Raw genomic sequence first — 12,145 nt, 5'->3', positions numbered from 1 at the left:
GTTTACGTCACTTACTACACCATCATCATCACATTTTGAGTTGCAGTAAGTGCACTGGTGTGCGACTGCCGCAGCTATCGGAATGAGAAAATGTCTTTAACTAGATTTCTGGTGAAGCTTTCTGTCAATTTATTTCTAACGAGGTTCAATAAATTGTGGAGAATTTGTGAGAGACATCATCAAAGTTTTATGTGGAGCATGCTACACATCAAAGGTTGACCATTTCTAGCTATTACAGAATGGAAAAAAAAAGAAACATTTTTATATATCACTGTAATATCAAACATCGACATACTTCTGCCTGCTCACGTAAAGTAATGTATGCGAGCGTAATAGACGAGATGGCAACGTTATGTCGCACTGCCGTTTACTTGCTTTGTGATTGCTAGAGTGCGTGTTTGCTTAATTTGTCGAGGGTTTCATGTGTGTGTTGCTTAGCATTATTTATTTTGTCTCTAGCAGTAGTCGCGTTGGTGACGTTTCTCTCATAATCCTTCGTTTGGTTAGCGGTGGATTTGTGGGTGACTTGCTCTTTACGCGATCGTTTTGGCACATCTTGAAATGTTATTTTGACCAACGTCAGTCTTGTCAACGCCCGAATCATTTCCAACCTGCTGGGCGACTCCTCCATTCTTACATTTCCTCAAGTTGAAGTAATGCTGTCTTCAGCTCAGCCACTGTGTCACATGACTGAATTCTAAAATTACCCAATGAGAACTTAGATCACTTCCTCCTACTTTGCAGCCAATGAATGTACCCGTTCTTGTTTTCTTTTGATACAATATTAATACTCGATAATGAAAAATTGCGCATTGTGATATGAACATTGACGATCAGCTCTATTGGGAATTTCTCCATTGCGAGACTAATAACGGTTTTCGTATGTACGTTTTCGTATATATCACCCGCTTCTACTATGAAGGTCAGTTTCATGCGTATATATATTTTTTTATTTTAAATGAGCAGGCCTTACAATAGGGCAATTTGGCCGCTCAACAGCAGGCCTTTAATCGGATTCTAGATTGTACACACACACACACACACACACACACACACACACACACACACACACACACACACACACACACACACACACACACACACACTCCACCTTGACCAAGAGCCTCAGAGGAGACCTGGACTAGACAGAAATGAGTCTCTACAAAGGAGAAACCCCCCCCCCGCGTCTCCTCCAGGTGACCTTTTCTCTCACTCTCCTCGCTTTCACTTGCTCTACATCTGCGTCTCATGCCCTGCCACCCGCCTCGCCCCCCCTCCCCCAATGTCCACCTGTAATTAACGAACAGCCATCTGCCTGCATGTATTTGTTTGTGCGGACGTATCTTGTCGTTCTCGGCTACAACAACAAGCCCCACTGGTTTTCCCCTGGCTTGCAACCTGTTTACGTTGCCAAATATATATTTTTTTTCCGGGAACAATATTAGATAACTTGGGTAGTTATTGTAAATTCTTGCATCGCAAAACTGAAATACCCTCACGAACATGAAAATGATTCACACAATTTTCCCTTGGGGGGGCCCACAGGAAGCTCTTAAGCTGTTCTGTTGTTGCTCTTAAAATGTTCTTGCTTCCTGCTTTTGCCACCACATACTGAAAACAGCAGGCCACACAAGCCCACTTGGAGGTGAGCTCTCATTAGACAGCAACACAATTTATTTCCCATCGCATTCTTCCCTGCATCTGTCCCTTGTCTCCACTTCTTTTCAAGCAGGGGTAACTATTGATCGACATCCCTTGCACCCTTCCTGTGCAAGACTGGGCTGTGAAGGCGCATTAGAGAGGAAGGAAATTTCATTGCCTCCCCTCCCCCTCTCCAACCAAACAACCATATCAATATCCTTTGCCCCCCCCCCCCCCCCCGCCATGCCTTTCCGCATCTCTCCATCCAAGACTGGAACCGTCTCACTTGTGTCTTTTAGCTAATGACTTGTGAATCTAATTAGTGTGTATAAATACCCGAATGCGGCCATCACGCTCTCGTTTGTTGTCTCGTCCATGTGGATTGGAGCCCGTTCCCTTTCTTTTTCTGTCTTTCACTCAGAGGATATTTTCGAGTTTGAGATGATTCACAGGCGTGTCATTCTATGTTACTCATGCGCTTAAACACAAAGCGGAGCAGGGCTGTCAACAGTGGCATATGCAAGAACAAGTCCTGCAACATAGGGCAATCGTCTTCCCTTCTTTGTTCAGTCACCAGCTGCCACCGCAGTGTCGACAACAACCTCTCTGACTCATTGATCAAGCCGTATAGACCTCATTTTACTCTCCCCATGCTAAAACATCTGCCAAGAAAAGAGCAGCCACGTGTTGGAAGACATTTCAAACATTATTCACCAGAGTTCAATTAGAATTATTAGAAGTAAGTAATTGGAGCACCGTGGTAATTATTTCTGAATAGTAGAGGTGCAACAATTAATTGACACCTAATCAATTATCAAATTAATGGATCTTTATTTTTGATAAGATACCGTTTTTGATGACATTTTGTCCAAATCATCAGTATTTCAGCTTCTCAATAATAAATCCTGTAGTCCTTCATGAACGGTGACTGATTCCTTGTGATCAATATAAACATTTTTTTGTTTTGTTTTTATCTTTGAAAAAGAATCATCATTTTTGCCTATTTTCCAACATGTTATGGACAAAACCAATAACTTGAATCAGAATTAATTTGTGAATTTTCTGCTCTGTCCATTTGAAAAAATGATATTTTAGAATAAAAGCGTGGAAATCATTAGTTGCAGCCCTGTTGTATATTAAACTAAGGGACGGTCTTCATAATGGATTCATTTATAATTCAAATAGCGTTGATTGTGTGGGATTGATTAAACCGCATCTTGAAGCAGTTGAGACAAAGAGGAGTGCGCAACTTGGCTGCAACCAGCTGAGGCCCTGTTGATTCAAGTCTCATTTAGCTTGCTGATTAAAGAACAACGTGATGTCGGCTATGATCTCCATTCACAAAGGCCAAAAGTGCTATTTAAAATATCCAATGAGAGAATACAAGAAGCAAACATTTCCCCCTTTTAGATTGCCAATGATTAATAACGACCCCGTGATAGACGACGGACACATTTAATATCTCATCAAGAACAATAATACACGTTAATACCCTCAAGTAACACGACTGGAAGCCTGTCGAAACACACTCCCACCGGTGTATTTTCCCAAGAAACACTTTGAAATGTACAAAATATGGTGTTGTATCTATCAACACACACACACACAAAGACCCCCCACCTGGTGATGGTGAAATTTGGACTGCTGGTAACAAATCCTGTATTGAACAGGTTGTGTAATTAAAGAGGGGAAAAGAGGCTGTGTGTGGGTGTATGCATCGGCATACTTGCCCTGTTCCTGGAGGCAGAACCGCCACAATCGCTTCATGAGCAAGTGAGGGCGGGGTACAAGGATGTGGGGAAGGAACAATGGGGGGGGAGGGCAGCATGGATTGAACGCAGCTGACAGCAAATAACAGCAAATGGGGTTAGATTCAAGCAGAGGAGGTGCCGTGGGTGGGGGTCAATGAGTGTTGAGGACGTGGACACAATGACTAGAACGTTGGCTGGGAAAGAGGTAGGTGAGCGATGGTAGATAAAGAGGAGTGAGGAAGGCGATGGGTGGGTGGGTGGGTGATAGGCGGGGGGCGGGGGGGGGGGGGTCGAAGCAAAGGAGCAGACAGATGAGACTGAGAGAAAAATGGAGACCGAGGAGAGACAATTGAGATTGAGGGAGAAGAATGTCTGATTGAAACAATGCTCAGATGGCAAATACGGTGGCATATTGTTCACTTCTTGTCTTCTTACGGGGTGCGGGCATATGCAGGATGAAATCAGGCAAATACACTTTAGAACAGGGGTGCCCAATACGTCGATCGCAATCGACCGGTAGCTCATGGACTGGGCCCCAAGTCGATCGCAAGGGGTGTCGAGGTGGGGGGCGGGGGACCCCAACCCAAAACATTTGTGTGTGTGCTTGTTATTAATATGATATATTTTTGTGTGAGTGCACACTGTACGCATAGCATCCTATCAGTCTCTCGTTAGTATTTAAAAAATAAAATGTAAATAAATAGCAGGTCACCTTTCACCTATGGTGGCCCGTGACCGGCATCACCGCAAGTTGCTATTGTTATTATTGTTATTATTATTCTCATTTAGAGTTTGTTTCATGTACAATTCACCGAGGGCACCTGCAAAGAAAGGGAATCTGGAGTGCCGGGAGAAGCATTTTAAAACGGTACACGTGAGCTACAATCGTTCACACGCTGCAAAACTGCGTCACATGCCTCCGCGTCAGGTCTCTACTAAAGTAATCCGTGATTTGCTTTTCACAAACTCACAAACCTTTGTGTCTACTTTATGTTTCCGTTTTGTTCATCTTAAGGGCCATTATGGCTATTGCTCATCAGCGCATGCCTAAGTGTGTGCGTATGCGATAACTGGCTGATCGCAGGAGGTTGGTTGATTGAAAAGTAGATCAATGCTTTCGAATATAGGTAGCATGACTTGCCTAATCATGTCCAGACACCATAGCAGTCGATGGCATCCAGCTGGAATGGCCCATTTTTCACTCCAAAACTCTCCTTGATATATTTTTGGGAGAATTATTTTGGCTTTCATTTTCAATATCATGAATTTGTTTTGGAGAACTCTGTAAAAAATAAAATAAAAATAATTCTCCCACAGGACCGCGCCGTGCCTCAGCAAGTACAATGTACGAGTCCATCAGTAGCGTTGCTGAGCAACAGAGGGCGATGCCGCGCTGCACGTTTTGTTCATAAGCAAGGTCGCGGCGGCAGTTAACTTCCCACGATTTGTTGTCGGCCTTTTTGCATATTTTGTGGGGAAAATCGAGTTGTTATCATCACGTTTACGTTGTAAAGGTGCTCGTCATAAGCAAAATCGGCAAATGGTAAATGAATTACGTGAGATCGGGACTTTTTGAAATGTGAACATTCTAAGGGTGAAAAACGGAAACGTGTATGTCGAAAAGACGTCCATTTTTAACATAGTCTTGCCATCCGCATCTCATCCCACATTTGACAATAAAGTTGGATCCAATCCAATCCAATCCCAGTGAAAAATTCCAGCCTCTTGTGGCTCTTCTTATGCCTGCAGTGCCACTCCTCACGTTGGACAACAGAACAACACTTAATCCGATACACTGATGTTCATTCAAGTTTCCGAGTAGAATTGTGACAGCCATGTGGTTGCGGTTTGTTTTGTTCGGCATAGCAACAGCAGCACACTTCCTCTGCACACATATGATGCACATCTCACTAAAAAGTATGCTGAGTGCTGTTTCTTACATCTTTACCTTCTTCATGTTTGATGAAAACGCAAATATGTGATTGTCCTTTTTTTTCTCTTTTTTTTTTGCGGTGCTGTTAATTAGCTATGCAAGGATGTCCTCGAGTTAATTACCGTATTTTCACGACCATTCGACGCACCGTATGGTTGGGCGCAGTCTCATTAATGGGTGCTATTTCTGTATTTTACACATAGACAAAACGCACTGTATTATTGGGCGCAATTTTAAAGTGGTAAAACATACGCCAGCTTAAACATACGGCATGCATGCGCGCACGCTAAAAACACGTTAGCTTGTAGCATACGGTAGCATGCCAAGACATACAGATACAAGCTAAAAACACGTTTTTAAAAAGGCAACGAAGCAAAACGGAGTTCCGTTGTATTTTATTTAGCCATCGTACAATGTACTCACGTTTTTCGATCAATCATCACCCAGAAATCCATCAAAGTCCTCATCCTCTGCATCAGAATTGAACAATTGTGCAAGTACCGGTAATCCATCAAAAACGCCGTGTTCCCTCTCGTTGTCAGTCACTCTCATTGCCATGTGGCTCCACAGAAATGATGCCGGCTTTGCCAAAAACTCGAACAACAGTGCAAGCAGACACGTTCGTCCAAGCAGCCACAATCCATTCGCAAATTGTGGCGTAACTCGCCCGGCGCTGCCTCTCACACAAGTTGTGTTTGCCATCGATCATTCATTGTTCCCATGCCGCTCGCAACTTTACTTTGAACGCCCGGTTGATGCCGATGTCCATCGGTTGGAGTTCTTTAGTCAAGCCCCCGGGAATAACGGCAAGCTCAGAGTTCATTTGCTTGACTTGGTTTTTCACCGCTGCTGTGAGATGGGCACGCATGCCAAAAGCATAACCGATGGCTTGGAGTTTGAACTGAGCTTCGTAGGCGTGTCTCTTTGTAGAATTTATTTTCGGGGGTTCTTAGAAACCAAAACCGAAGTTGTTTTGCAATAATGCACATAGCCACACTCTATACAGGTGTTGGTACCTGCTTGTCGCGTCCCTTTAGCGTCCACTTACACGCCCACCCTTCACTGATTGGCGGACTGCTTCCCCGCATGCCTGTCACTCACGTCTGCCTTTTCTCTCTCTTTCTCTCCATATATGTATATATACACGCCCACCCTTCACTGATTGGCCGACTTCTTTGCCGCATGCCTGTCCACAGTCACTTCCGCCTTTTCTCTATATAAACAGCGTGTCGGCTGTCAGTCAGATTTTGGAACTCAGCGCATAGACAAGACGCTCCGCATCATAAGGCGTCCTGTCCATTTTGGAGAAAATTTTAGACTTTTAATGGCGCCTTATAGTCGTGAAAATACGGTAGGTTGGATACTGCGACCTCGATGTGTGACTCAATGTGGTTTTGGAGAACGCAGTCACGTTATCGACCCGATCCAACCTCCATGGAGCGTTATCCTTGCATGACGTACTCTGTGATGTGTGCCCAGTAAGTCCAGGAAAGGCAAAAAATGTCTCACTATGATGTACAATCTTTGAATTTCTTGCACCAAATAGTCTCTTCTATTCATGCGATGGTAAGCGATTCACTCGACAGGCATCACTTGTCACTCCTGAGGGCTGCGTTCCCTGTTTTTTTTTTTATCACCCACCCTCGCCCATTGAACATTTTTGAAATGCAATTATGGATCAGTGAGCACCGCCATCAGTCGTACTTCTTGTTAATATTTATCAAGTGGAACAGCGGCCGCCGCCTTCTCTGGAGAAAGGGGCACTGCAGTCATTAGGTGCAATCTTGTACGCGTGCGCGCGTGCACGCATGAGCGAGCGAGAGCGAATCGCCGAGCTCTTTCTTTTAATTCCCTGGTCCACTCGGCTGCTGTAACCGAGCGGCTACATTTCACAGGCGTGAACGTTTGGAGTTTCTTGCCTTTCTCAATTTTGTGTGTGTGTGTGTGTGTGTGTGTCTATGGAGCTGTCTTCAAGTGTCTGCTTGTATCTGCTCTCTCTGAGAGGAAGCAGCTGTGACAAGGGCATCTTGCCTATGTAGACATGGCCAGCCAGCTGAGTCTGCTGCGAGCATTTTGATTGAAGCATTCTGCCGTTAACGTTCTCCCATTGAGTAGCGGCGGCAGCCTTAAACAGGGATGGCAATTTTCCGCAGATACGCGGAAATCCGCCGTTTTATTTCTTAAATTGATCATTTTTGTGAATCGTCTAAATCTGTTAAGAAAATTTTAGGGGGGGGAGGGGCCAGGTACCTTATTGTCGAGTTTTCACAAGCTCTCCCGATCAGTCTTTCCATCTTCCGATTGTAAACAGCCCTGCGATTGGACGTGTATGATGTCTTACTTGTTGTGATTGGTCGCCCCGTCCAGGCCACGCCCCTTTCCGCTTTTTTTTTCATCACTAGCCATTGCCATCCCTGCTTAAAGCAATAGAAGCATACAGCAACAGCTACCGACCACTCAATAGCCCTTCGTTGTCACTTACCTTCAAATGGAGAACCGTACAAAAATGATCGTAGTCATTACCTGTGATTAGGCTACAGCAGGTTAACACGTCAAGTATCCCCCCCCCCCCCCCCCCATTCTATTCTTTCTATATTATGTGCCCAGACCCCGTGAGTAAAACATGTTTTTCCACGACGGAGACTTTCTCCATTATGTCACTTGTGATTAATCCCCCCTCTGTGAGGTAAGCACAGGCACCAGTTCTGCTTGCTCTCCCAATCCCCCTTTCTTTTCCTCTTGATTTTTCATTGAGATGAAGCCATTAATGCTGCTCTTGTAATAACACCGGGTCATTTAGCGGAGGCGATGTTTCTCGGCAACATGTGCCAAAGCAAACACATGCTACTCGACGGACAAGGCGGGTGTCAGCTTGCACGCTCGGTGCATTTTCCAGATCCAGCGAAGCCGCTTGCAAACTGCATCTCTTAGCTCGGCTCCGGGGCGCTGTCTCTGATGGGGAGTAGAGTTCCATTGATTGTTCACCGGAGCACCATGATGAATAAATAAAGCAATACAAAATGGCAATGTTGAGGTGATGCGACTCAACCGCATTTGGAAAAGGCTCTTTTTAGCGCCCCTTTTGAGCCTGAAAACAAACCCCGTTCTTCTTATTACACAGAATTTTATTTTATTTTTTTACCTTGACTGTCCTCAGTTTGTTTTATTTAAGCGCTGCTATGGAAACAAGTTGCTCACCCAGTCGTATTATTTGCAGAGTATTAGCGTAGTGATTGTCTTTTCCATGGGTGGGGTGCTGTCTCCGAGCAGTGGGGGTTTGGTTGGTTTGAGGCCAGGGGACAGCATTTTTTTTTTTTTCAAGCTGAATCAAGAACCACCAAGTTATTCATTCACAAAGGTTCATGCTCACTCTTGCACCTTGTTTTCTTCAACCTCATCATCTCAAATGCACATTTGTCCAGCGCTAAAGTTTTACGTCGATCAAGATCCTTACGGGGGCGTGAACACTTGACACGGTTTCTTGCCACATCAGAGGCGTTAATGTGACTTGGTGAAGCATTCAATCTGGATGTTCTTTGTGGGGAGAACACGGCAACTCTCAAGATCCCAAATCATTCTTCATATTCTGTCATATCTTCCGCCACCACCGGGGGAGGCTAATTAATCAGACATGCCGACGTGTTGGCAACTCCTTGGGTAAATTCCTAATATCCTCCTGACTACCAGTAGTTCAAATTTGTCCTCTGTAGAGGACATTTGTGAACATAAATATCTCCCGCCCAGTGCATCCGATCGCATTAACTCCTTTTGTTACTCTAAAGAGGACATTCAGTGCTTTCCAATGATACCAAATTTGTAGGGGTTAGAAAAAGTAAGAAAATGGCTTCCATCAGTGCAAGCACTTTTTATGGGAAGAGGAAAAGTCAAACATTTTGATCAAACACATTTTGTCTTGAAATGCTGTTGGCATTTTAATTATAAGACTCTTATGAACATGTTAAAGTGTTGTTTGAGATGTTTTAAGTGGATTTGAGCCTGTTTAAAAAATTTAGTAGGATTTCAAAAAATTCTTTTGGAGTAGTCCAATTACTTCAACATAGATTGGCGAATTTCAAAATAAGGTAGTCAGGTAGTCAGGAGGCTATGGCTGCAATGAAGTAACTGTTTCTTTCCGTCTTTTTTTTTAATACTCATTCCTTCTTTTTCCAATTGTAGCCGCGTCTTTGGATGATCTCTTACCCTTGCTTGGCCTCCGAGAGCCGTGCGTAGTAACCAGACACTAAACACATTTGCGTGGATTGGTCAAGCTTTAATTGGATTGGCCTCTGCTCTAAAAACAGCCAGTTAATTTTACACCGCGTCCTTGTCTTCACCCACTTCACATTTTTCCATTCCACTCCTTGTCTCCTTTGCATTCTCACCCTGTTTCTTCCTCCTCCTTCTCTTCTGTGGGTTCTCTTCTCAACTCGGGGTAATTTGCAGCTTGCCCAGTGTGTGTCATGCCAATAAAAAAAAAAAAAAGACTGAGATACAACAGGGGAAAAGGCGGGTATTGCCGTGGAAACAAAGATTTACCGTGGTATCGTATTCACACACTCAACACAGGGCCTTAGCCCACCCCCACCCCCTCCCTCCACTTTTCTCTCAACCCCCATTGAAGAACACATGGTGTACATTTACTCGAGCAGAAAGAGAAAAAGGAAGGAAGGAAATGGCAAAGAGAAGAGTAGACTGGATCAGAGGAAATTTTCGGAGATCGCTGCGAAGTCTGCGGAATGTCCACACTCGGTAACCTGCGAAGCCGCTTGCCTCGGCGAAACAGCAGCCGAACCGCCAGAGGCTGCCATCTCCGGCGGCTCCTCCGCAGCACAGTCTTGACATTCTGTTCATGCGCTCCGGCTCGACTCGCAGCGATTTGGTGTCCTCACCACCTCTGAATGCTCGTTGATCTAAAGCAGCTGACTCACAGCGTTTCCTTGATCATGAAAGGAATACCAGTCTGCTTAAAAGTCTATTTTTCATGTCTCGCAAAGCGTCCACAACAGTGTATTCAAGCAACACTTTTGCAAAACCAAAGAGCGTTTTTTTAATTTTTATATTTTTATCTGATATGTCATAAGGATTTATTTGCTGCGGCTGCCCAAGAACCAATAAAACGGGAGTGCCGAGTCCTGAAGCTTGACGCTCAAATGTGGCTTTTTAGTACATAAAACGCAGTAAGAGCCCCAACAGACGCTGGCAACGTTTGGCGGCATTTCAAAGACTGCGCCCTCCATATTTGTCACTTGTTTCTTCAAATATAGAATGGTATTTTCTTGGATACAAAGAATGGTATGTTCTCAGCTTAGGGCGTTCTACTTCCTCGCACAGTGTGTTGTGACGGGTCTATTTCTTTATTTATTGATTGGGATTCGGTCTCCGTTGTGTTTGCCCATCCGTCACTCACTGCCTGTGGATGAGATTCATCGAGTATCACATCACCACATGTGCACCTTTTGAATCTGTGTATAGGTGTGCAGTTTTAGTCTCACAGGTTTGTCATAGGGCTTCGTAAGGAGTCGCTCACTCAAGGTAAAAGGGATTCATATGTACCACATTATTGTCCTCTAAAGCGTTTACAAGTTAAAAAACAAAAAAACAAAACAAAAGCCCAAACGTATGTTCCCAAGCTATGAAGGTTGTATGTTATCATGGGTATAGAAATCGATCCAGTCAAACACGTGCCTTTTTGACTTACTAATTAATTGCCATTATTAAATAATGGCAATTATTGGTTAAATGGTTGCCATTATAAAATCCTTATTAGCTGTACAGGTCATTTTACAGTCGGTTTTCCTATTTGTGTAAACACGTTTGAAGATTATGAAATACTGTATGACAAAAAACAAACATCAATATTTATAATACCAAAAAATTGCTGTCAATGCGAGATGGGGGGGGGGTCAATTTGTAGTCAATGTCGTCAATTTGTAGTCAAATTTACACTCGAAAGCCAAAGGAAAAGAGTTCATCTGTTGATGCGCGCACAAGTCGAGTCCTTGGTGTGGCATCCAGAATGGATCATCAAACGTTTTGATTTAAGATTCATATTTCCTTGAATGATTCTAAATTCGATATTGTGCATTAAGCATATATGCCTTGAGAGAGTCCCTTACCCATTTGATGGTACCAACCCAGTGACAAGCTATGACAAAGCTTGGTGTGTGTCATGATTACCATCAACCATCAATCCAAAACTATAATTTTTTTGTTTTTATTTTATTATTATTCTTATGTATGTCTTATTGTGGACTAAACACGGCAGTCTCCGGTGAAATTTGACACAAATATCAATTGATTGTTGCTGTGAAGTAGCCGCAAAATACTCTTTGAACTAGAGAATACATTTGGTGGAATCAAAGAGCTGCAACTTTGCTAGCGTCCCCGTCTCTGTACTGCACTCATTTCTGCTCCTGCCACGCTCATTATAAAAATGTACTTAACAGCTTGGCAGCGTGTTTGTGAAACAGGGATGCCTTTGTTCCAGCAGCCCGTTAACGCTTGTGTACAGAGCAGAGGGAGGTAAAAAAAAAAAAAAATTGATTGTTAAATATTCTTGATGAAATTATCATGACAACACTAAGTCCCCTTTTTTTAAACAGCTGTCAATTCTTTTTGTTTTGATTCAGTGACATCTGTCTTCACATTTGTATCGGGGGCACATGAATACAATGTCCGAAATCGCCGCAATGATGGATTTTGAAAAAAACCAGCACGGCGATTGACTCCGAATTCAGAGTTGGCTTTAGCTACCATTTCCAGTGCACCCACAGCTCCATCCATTCGGGGCTGAATACCGCTTTGTGGGTTTCTCATCGTT

At 43.7% G+C, this 12,145-nt stretch overlaps 1 protein-coding gene across 2 annotated transcripts in view; it reads left to right on the top strand.

The window, feature by feature from the left end:
- The window catches only part of rerea (arginine-glutamic acid dipeptide (RE) repeats a), a 100,995-nt gene that overhangs the window by 32,616 nt on the left and 56,234 nt on the right, over nt 1-12,145 (top strand). The gene's annotated exons all lie outside the window — the stretch shown is intronic.

Source organism: Hippocampus guttulatus, chromosome 1 (genome assembly GCF_054856545.1).
Source record: "Hippocampus guttulatus isolate MCC_2025c chromosome 1, RoL_Hgut_1.0, whole genome shotgun sequence".
Classification (NCBI taxonomy): Eukaryota; Metazoa; Chordata; class Actinopteri; order Syngnathiformes; family Syngnathidae; genus Hippocampus; species Hippocampus guttulatus.
This window is presented reverse-complemented; position numbering and strand designations above follow the sequence as displayed.